This window comes from Hordeum vulgare, chromosome 3H (genome assembly GCF_904849725.1).
Source record: "Hordeum vulgare subsp. vulgare chromosome 3H, MorexV3_pseudomolecules_assembly, whole genome shotgun sequence".
Taxonomy (NCBI): domain Eukaryota; kingdom Viridiplantae; phylum Streptophyta; class Magnoliopsida; order Poales; family Poaceae; genus Hordeum; species Hordeum vulgare.
In genome coordinates, this window is record NC_058520.1 from 489003424 (window position 1) to 489013321 (window position 9898).

The following is a 9898-nucleotide window of genomic DNA, read 5'->3' on the forward strand; positions in this document are numbered from 1 at the left end:
CCATCTGGGGCACATCCTGGTGCCCTGCCGGAGGGGGGGGGGGTTCGGATACGGAGGGCTTCTTCATCAACACCATGACCTCTCCGAAGATGTGTGAGTAGTTCACCATAGACCTTCGGGTCCATAGCTAGTAGCTAAATGGCTTATTCTCTCTCTTGGATCTTCAATACAAAGTTCTCCGTGATCTTCATGGAGATCTATCCGATGTAATCTTCTTTTGCGGTGTGTTTGTCGAGATCCGATGAATTGTGGATCTACTAGGCATAACAGGCATACTAGCAGGTTCTACTTCAATAGTATCAGCAGTTTTAGAAGTATCATCACTTCTAGCAGCAACTCTAGCAATATGTGCATCAAGGAATGCACCAAGTGGCAAAGCAGTATCAGGCATAGTATCAAGCATAGCATCATCAGGCATAGTATCAACCATAGCATCATCAGGCATAGTATCAAGCATAGCATCATGGGCGGCAAAAGTAGCATCATCAAGCACAGGAGACATATCAAGATTTCTAGCGGGAGGCGAAGTCGCAAACTTACACATAACTGAAGGTGAATCAAGTGCAGAGCTAGATGGCAGTTCCTTACCTCTCCTTGTAGTGGAAGGCAAGATTTTAGTTCTTGGATCTTTCGGATTCCTCATAGTGATCAGCAGACGTCAATCCCAAGTGACTCAGAGAATATAGCTGTGCTTCCCCGGCAACGGCGCCAGAAAAAGGTCTTGATAACCCACAAGTGTAGGGGATCGCAATAGTTTTCGAGGGTAGAGTATTCGACCCAAATTTGTTGATTCGCCTCAAGGGGAAATGAAAGAATATTCTCAAGTATTAGCAGTTGAGTTTGTCAGATTCAACCACACCTGAAAGATTAGTGTCTGCAAGCAAAGTATCAGTAGCAAAGTAGTATGATAGCAAGGGTGTGAGAAACGATCTGTTGACGACAAACTATTCCTAACTGTTGTATCAATGGCGCCAGTAGGTTGCACGTGGACGGGGAACTATTCTTCCCCGACAATGGAGACGAAAAGGATCTTGCAACAAGTAACAACGAAGTAGCAAGGAAGAGCAGTAGCAGCAGCAGCAGAGTAACAACAATAGCAACAGTAGTAGCAAAGTAGCCCAATCCCTTTTGTAGCAAGGGACAAGCCTGGACAAAGTAACGTAGCAAGGACCAGTAGTAAAAGACTCATAGGTTGTGGATCGGTGATGGATGAGTATGATGGATATGATTCATCATGTAATAGCTATAACACGGAGAGATAAGTTACTAGCTCCCGTTCGTCAATCTAATGTAGGCATGTATTCCGTATGCAGTCATACGTGCTTAGGGAAAAGAACTTGCATGACATCTATTGTCCATCCCTCCCGTGGCAGCGGGGTCCTAATGGAAACTAATGGATATTAAGGTTCTCCTTTTAATAAAGAACCGGACCAACGCATTAACACGTGGTGAATACATGAACTCCTCATACTATGGTCATCTCCGGGAGTGGTTCCGGCTATTGTCACTCCGGGGTTGTCGGGTCATAACACATAGTAAGTGACTACAACTTGCAAGATAGGATCTAAAACACACATATATTGGCGACAACACAATAGGTTCAGATCTGAAATCATGGCACTCGGGCCCTAGTGACAAGCATTAAGCATGGCAAAGTAGTAGCAACATCAATCTCATAACATGGTGGATACTAGGGATCATTCCCCGTCAAAACTAACTCGATTACATGATAGATCTCATCCAACTCATCACCGTCCAGCAAGCCTACGATGAGATTACTCATGAACGATGAAGAGCATCATGGAATTGTCGATGGAGGAAGGTTGATGTGATGATGACGACGATTTCCCCTCTCCGCAGCTCCGAACGGACTCCAGATGTGCCCTCGAGATGAAGAACAGGAGGTGGTGGCGCCTCCGTATCTTAAAACGCGATGAAACCTTCTCTCTGATTTTTTTTCCGGTCGAGACGGAATAAATAGAGCTGAGCTTGGAGGCGGTGGTGCCACGTGGGCCCCACAAGCCCTCACGGCATGGCGTAGGGGGGTGGTCGCAGCCCAGGGGCTTGTGGCCCACTAGCACGCCTCCTCCGGTGGATCTTTGCGCAGGTATTTTTCTTTTATTCCAGAAAAATTCTTCGTAAATTTTCAGGACATTCCGAGAACTTTTATTTCTGCACAAAAACAACACCATGGAAATTCTGCTGAAAACAGCGTCAGTCCGGGTTAGTTCCATTCAAATTATGCAAATTAGAGTCCAAAACAAGGGCAAAAGAGTTCGGAAAAGTAGATACGACGGAGACGTATCAACTCCCCCAAGCTTAAAGCCTTGCTTGTCCTCAAGCAATTCAGTTGACAAAATGAAAGAGACAAAAGAAAAACTTTGACGAACACTATTTGATCTTGTTTTTGCAACTATGTCTAACTCATATCCAGAGTTCTAGCAAGATCACAAGCAAACCACATAAGCAAATGACATCTAGGTCTCACGGTAAACTCATACCAATGGCATAATCAACTAGCGAGCAAATAATAATAAGCCTCAAATGTCAACACTTTAATCAAAACAACATGAAGCAGTACGAATAGATGGTATCTCGCTAGCTCTTTCTGAGACCGCAAAACATAAATCTAGAGCACCTTCAAAGACCAAGGGCTGACTAAACATTGTAATTCAAAGCAATGAAGATCCAGTCATAGTCATACTCAACACAGTTAAAAGCAAAGCATAAAAATGATAGAGGTGGTCTCTAATTGGTGCTTTTGTAAGAGGAGGATGACTCAACAGGAACATAAATAGACAGGCCCTTCGCAGAGGGAAGCATTGATTTGCAGAGGTGCCAGAGCTCAAGCTTTTAAAATAGAGATAATAATTTTGGGTGGCATGCTTTCATTGTCAACGCAATGACTAAGAGTTCTCAACCTCTTCCACGCTACACATGCTATAGGCGGTTCCCAAACAGAAAAGTAAAGTTTTGACTCCCTCACCACCAATCAATCACACTCCACGGCTAGCCGAATCCTCGGGTACCGTCCATACCAACATCAATCCTGGGGGAGTTTTGTTAGCAATTATCTTTTCGATTTGAGCATGGAACTGGGAATTCCAATTACCGGCCCCTTTCTCGTCAATTGTAGTGAATAAACACATATCTAGGATAACACGCCTAGCATGGAAGATACTAATAGCCCACTGTCACCACATGAGCGGTTCGGGCATGCAAAACAGATTATTTCTTGAAGGTTTAGAGAGTGGAACATGCAAATTTACTTGGAACGGCAGGTACATACCGCACATAGGTAGGTATGGTGGACTCATATGGCACAACTTTGGGTTTATGGAAGTGGATGCACAAGCAGTATTCCCGCTTAGTACAATTGAAGGCTATCAAAAGACTGGGAAGCGACCAACTAGAGAGCGACAACAGTCATCAAAATGCATTGAGAGTAACTAACATTGAGTGCAAGCATGAGTAGGACATAAATCACCATGAACATGAATATCATAGAGGCTATGTTGATTTTGTTTAAACTACGTGCGTAAACATGCGCCGAGTCAAGCCACTTGAATCATTCAAAGGAGGATACCATCCTATCATACTACATCATAGTCATCTCAACATTCATGTTGACAACCAAGACAAACCATTATAAGCTCCTAGCTAAGTAAGCATGGCATAAGCAATTATGATCTCTAAGTTGTCATTGCAAACATGTTTCTCTCACAATCAAGCTGAACTAGGAACAATGAGCTAGTCATATTTACAAAAACAAAATAGATCGAGTTCATACCAGCTTTTCCAGGCTCAGTCACTTCAGCATATATCGTCATTATTGCCTTTCACTTGCACGACCGAACGATGTGAACAATAATAAGAGTGCTCGTGCATTGGACTACGCTGGAATCTGCAGGCAAACACAAAGGAGAAGACAAGGTAATATGGATCTTTGAAAGCTAAACAGGTATGCATGCAAGAGCCACTAAACATTGTAACCATGATCTTGTACCTTGACCCAAAGAAAAAAAACTATTTACACGGGAAAGCTCCCAACAAGCAAAAGAAGAAAAGAATTATTATTTTTCAAACTAGACAGACACACGAAAAGAAAACAAGAAAAAGAAAATAAACTAGCATGGATGATACAGTGGCAAAGTGTGAACACCAGCTAACAAAGTGAAAGCATAAGCAAGAATGTAAAGTTGGTGAAAACACGTACTCCCCCAAGCTTAGGCTTTTGGCCTAAGTTGGTCTACTCCCAAGGATGGTCCTGGCAAAACCCAAAATCATAATGGGGGTTATACGGGAGCGCTGCAGCCACTGCCTGAATAGCTGCCTCATGGAGACGAGCAGCCTTTGCCTCCCTCTCATACTCCTCTGCCTCTCCTTTGGTTATGTAATATCTCTGTTTTACCTGAAAGTCAAAGAAGGCAGGAGCAGGAAGGGTAATATGGAAAACACGTTGTCGGTTAAATATCAGACGGTATAGGAGGGATTCGTCATCCCTCTCAAGGAACTGGTAGCGTGTCAAAGCGATGCGGTCAAGGAAAGCTGTATAGAGCGGGGGATCTCCTTCGCGGATGGGTACTCCAAGAAAATTTGCTATGGGAGTGGCATAGATCCCACCAAAGAAATCCCCTTCAATAGCATTCTTATTCAGCCTCCTTGCTATAATAGCTCCCATGTTGAAGCTTTTGTCACATGTCACTGCGCTCTTAAGGATACTAAGGTTGGGTGCACAGAGGTGACAATGCTCAATCTTGCCATTAATGCATTTGCCTATGAAGAGGGCAAAGTAATGCAAGGCAGGAAAATGAATACTCCCCATGGTAGCTTGCGTAATGTCTCTAGTTTCTCCAACTGCAATACAAGAGCAAAAATCTCTAACTGAAGATTTAGGAGGATCATTGAGGCTACCCCAAATAGGTATTTTGCAAATTCTATTGAAATCCTCTAAATCCATGGTATACGATTTATCATAGAGATCAAACAGTACCGATGGCTCACGACCAGCTGAAAATTTGAATCTACAAACAAAAGAGGCAGTGAGAGCAACATACTGTTCAAATTTATCGGAGATGAATTCTTCGAGTCCGGTGTTGTGAACAAGTGCATCAAACTCATCTTTGAAACCTGCCTCAATCATAAATTCATCAGAAGGCCATTCACATGGTTGTACCTGTGCGTCCCTAGGTTGGTAAGGATCGGGCTCCCAAATCACAAGACGAGGACCTCTCTTGCTTGAGGAACCACCATGAAAGTTTCTCCTGAACATCTTCCTTTTCTGAAATTTTCAGTGACCCAAAGGAAAAGTGAACAAGGTTCAACTAAACTAGTAGGAACTACTCCCACAAGTGCCTAGAGACCATATTACGCATCAAAACTACTTGGGACCAGCTAGAATTAGCATGCAAAGCTCAAGAACAGGGTCACCAAGGTAGCAAAAATACGCGGAGTATAAGGCACTAGAGCAAAAACTAATTGGACCAATGGAGGAGTCACTTACCAAGGAGTAATTTTCCCAAAACAGTTCGGAGAACGGTGATTTGAGCAAAGAGATCGAAAATCCCAGCAAGAGGAGCAAGAACACGGGTTTGAGCTGTGAAACGATTTTTTTCTGGAGGTAGGAGAACCATATGAGAGCAAGAATGAGTGGAGGGGGTGCATGTGGGCCTCACAAGCCTGTGTGGCGCGGCCAGGGGGGTGCCCGCACCGTCAGGGCTTGTGGCCCACTGGTACAGCCACCAGACAAACTCTTTGTCTCAGATTTTTTCAAAAATTCCAGAAAAAATCATACTTGATTTTCAGGACGTTCGGAAAACTTTTATTTTCGGGGTACTTTTCTACCGGACGCTAAAATAGAAAACAGGGAAAACTAAACTAAATCTAACATTCTTCTTCTAAGCAACTGAAGGTGAAAGCTTAAAACAGAGGTTTGTGACTCCTCGATTCATCCATCTCATGGTCATCGAAAGAAATCCGTCAATAGGGTTGATCAAATCCCCTCGACAAAACTTTTTGAATCGCAAAAGAGAACGGAGAATTTCCGAATAGTCACTAGGTCACCTCAATGGGGATGTGTATTTCCCCAACAAGCAAGTCATACTTCATCTTGACACGAGGAATAGGGCATTCAAAGCTCCCAATAAGAATCGATGAAGTTTTTTCGATAGCATTGATGCAATGTACTCGATATTGTTTCTTCGGAAAGTGCACCGTATGCTCATTACCGTTGACATGGAAAGTTACATTGCCTTTGTTGCAATCTATAACAGCCCCTGCGGTGTTTAAAAAGGGTCTTCCGAGGATGACAGCCATGGCATCGTACTCGGGAATATCCAAGATAACAAAGTATGTTAAGATAGTGGTGTTAGCAACCACAACAGGCACATCCTTGCAAATGCCGATAGGGAAAGCAGTTCATTTGTCGGCCATTTGCAGAGAGATTTCAGTGGGTGTCAACTTATCGAGTTCAAGTCTACGATAAAGATAGAGAGGCATAACACTAACACTGGCTCCAAGGTCGCATAACGCAGTTCTAACGTAGTTGCCTTTAATAGAGCAAGGTATAGTGGGCACACCGAGATCACCTAGTTTCTTGGGAGTTCCACCCTTGAAGGTATAATTAGCGAGCATGGTGGACAACTCAACCTCGGGTATCCTCCTCTTATTAGTCACAATATCTTTCATGTACTTAGCATACAGAGACATTTTGAGCATATCTGTCAAACGCATTTGCAGAAAGACGGGTCTGATCATTTCAACGAAGCGCTCAAAGTCCTCATCATCCTTTTTCTTGGATGGTTTGGGAGGAAAGGGCATGGGTTTCTGAACCCATGGTTCCCTTTCTTTACCGTGCTTCCTAGCAGCGAAGTCATTCTTATCGTATCTCTTAGTCTTAGGCTGTGGGTTATCAAGATCAACAGGTTCAATCTCCACGTCCTTTTCATTGCTAGGTTGAGCATCTTCGTGAACATCACTATTGATATTATCATTAGGCTCATGTTAATCACCAGATCGTGTTTCAGCATCAGAGACAGAGGCATCGTTTGGACTCTCAGGTGTAGCAGCAACAGGGTTGCTAGCGTGCAAGTTCCTATCATCCTTCTTCTTCTTTCTAGGATGACTAGGTGCATCGGTGATAACTCCTTGAGAATCTTGTTCAATTCTCTTCGGATGACCCTCAGTATACAAAGGTTCCTGGGTCATTCTACCGCCTCTAGTAACGACTCTGACGGAATTTTCATTCAACTCCTTGAGCAAGTCATTTTGAGCTTTAAGTACTTGTTCTACTTGAGTGGTAACCATAGAGGCATGTTTACTCAAGAGCTTAAGATCATTGACGTTTCTGTCCACATAAGCACTTAAATAACTAAGCATACGAGCATTCTTTTCCAATTGTCTGCTAACATAATAATTGAAACTCTGTTGTTTGGCAACAAAGTTATCAAACTCATACATGCATAAGCTAGCAGGTTTATCAAAAGGAATATCACTCTCATCAAACCTACGCAGAGAATTTACTTCTACTACCTGTATCGTGTTATCGGGACCATGGATCTCTTCGATAGGTGGTAGATTTTTGACATCTTCAGATTTAATGCCTTTCTCTCGCATAGACTTCTTGGCTTCTTGCATATCTTCGGGACTGAGGAATAGAATACCTCTTTTCTTCGGAGTTGGCTTAGGAGGTGGTTCGGGAATAGTCCAAGCATTCTCATTTCACAAGATGTTATTCAATAGAATCTCATCTTGTTCTACAGTTCGTTCCCTAATAACACTACCGTCACAACTATCTAGGTGGTCTTTAGAAGCATCGGTAAGTCCATTATAGAAGATATCAAGTATTTCATTCTTCTCAAGAGGGTGATCACGCAAAGCATTCAGTAGTTGGATAAGCCTCCCCCAAGCTTGTGGGAGACTCTTTCTCAGCTTGAGCAAAGTTGTATATTTCCTGCAAGGCAGCTTGCTTCTTATGGGCAGGGAAATATTTTCCGGAGAAGTAGTAGACCATATCCTGGGGGCTACGCACACAACCAGGAGCAAGAGAAGTGAACCAGGTCTTAACATCATCCTTTAGTGAATAGGGTGGCTATATCGTGCAGTTTGGTAAGATGGGCTACAACCGTTTCAGACTCATAACCCTGAAAAGGATCAGATTCAACCAGAGTGATTAACTCAGGGTCGACAGAGAATTCATAATCCTTATCGGTCACAAAGATAGGCGAAGTGGCAAACTTCGGGTCGTATTTCATCCTAGCGTTCAGAGATTTTTCTTTCCACTTGCGCAGTAATTTCTCAACATCATAGCTATCCTTACACGCAAGGAAATCCTCAGCTATCTCTCCCTCCATAACATAGCGCGTATCAGGCATAACAGGCATAGTAGCAGGTTCTACTTCAATAGTATCAGCAGTTTCAGAAGTATCATCACATCTAGGAGCAACTCTATCAATATGTGCATCAAGGAATGCACCAAGTGGCAAAGCAGTATCAGGCATAGTATCAACCATAGCATCATCAGGCATAGTATCAAGCATAGCATCATCAGGCATAGTATCAAGCATAGCATCATGGGCAGCAGAAGTAGCATCATCAAGCACAGGCGACATATCAAGATTTCTAGCAGGAGGCGAAGTCACAAACTTACTCATAACTGAAGGTGAATCAAGTGCAGAGTTAGATGGCAGTTCCTTACCTCTCCTTGTAGTGGAAGGCAAGATTTTAGTTCTTTGATCTTTCGGATTCCTCATAGTGATCAGCAGACATCAATCCCAAGTGACTCAGAGAATATAGTTGTGCTTCCCCGGCAACGGCGCCTGAAAAAGGTCTTGATAACCCACAAGTGTAGGGGATCGCAACAGTTTTCGAGGGTAGAGTATTCGACCCAAATTTGTTGATTCGCCTCAAGGGGAAACGAAAGAATATTCTCAAGTATTAGCAGCTGAGTTTGTCAGACTCAACCACACCTGAAAGATTAGTGTCTGCAAGCAAAGTATCAGTAGCAAAGTAGTATGATAGCAACGGTGTCAGAAACAATCTGTTGACGGCATACTATTCCTAACTGTTGTATCAATGGCGCCAGTAGGTTGCACGTGGACGGGGAACTATTCTTCCCCGACAACGGATACGAAAATGATCTTGCAACAAGTAACCGCGAAGTAGCAAGGAACAACAGTAGTAGCGGCAGCAGAGTAACAGCAATAGCAACAGTAGTAGCAAAGTGTCCCAATCCCTTTTGTAGCAAGGGACAAGCCTGGCCAAAGTAACGTAGCAAGGACCAGTAGTAAAAGACTCGTAGGCAGTGGATCGGTGATGGATGAGTATGACGGATGCGATTCTTCATGTAACAGCTATAACACGGAGATATAAGTAACTAGCTCCCGTTCGTCAATCTAATGTAGGCATGTATTTCGTATGTAGTTATACGTGCTTAGGGAAAAGAACTTGCATGACATCTATTGTCCATCCCTCCCGTGGCAGCGGGGTCCTAATGGAAACTACGGGATATTAAGGTTCTCCTTTTAATAAAGAACCGGACCAACGCATTAACACGCGGTGAATACATGAACTCCTCATACTATGGTCATCTCCGGGAGTGGTTCCGGCTATTGTCACTCCCGGGTTGCCGGTTAATAACACATAGTAGGTGACTACAACTTGCAAGATAGGATCTAAACCACACATATATTGGTGACAACACAATAGGTTCAGATCTAAAATCATGGCACTCGGGCCCTAGTGACAAGCATTAAGCATGGAAAAGTAGTAGCAACATCAATCTCATAACATAGTGGATACTAGGGATCAATCCCCGTCAAAACTAACTCGATTACATGATAGATCTCATCCAACTCATCACCGTCCAGCAAGCCTACGATGAGATTACTCACGAACGATG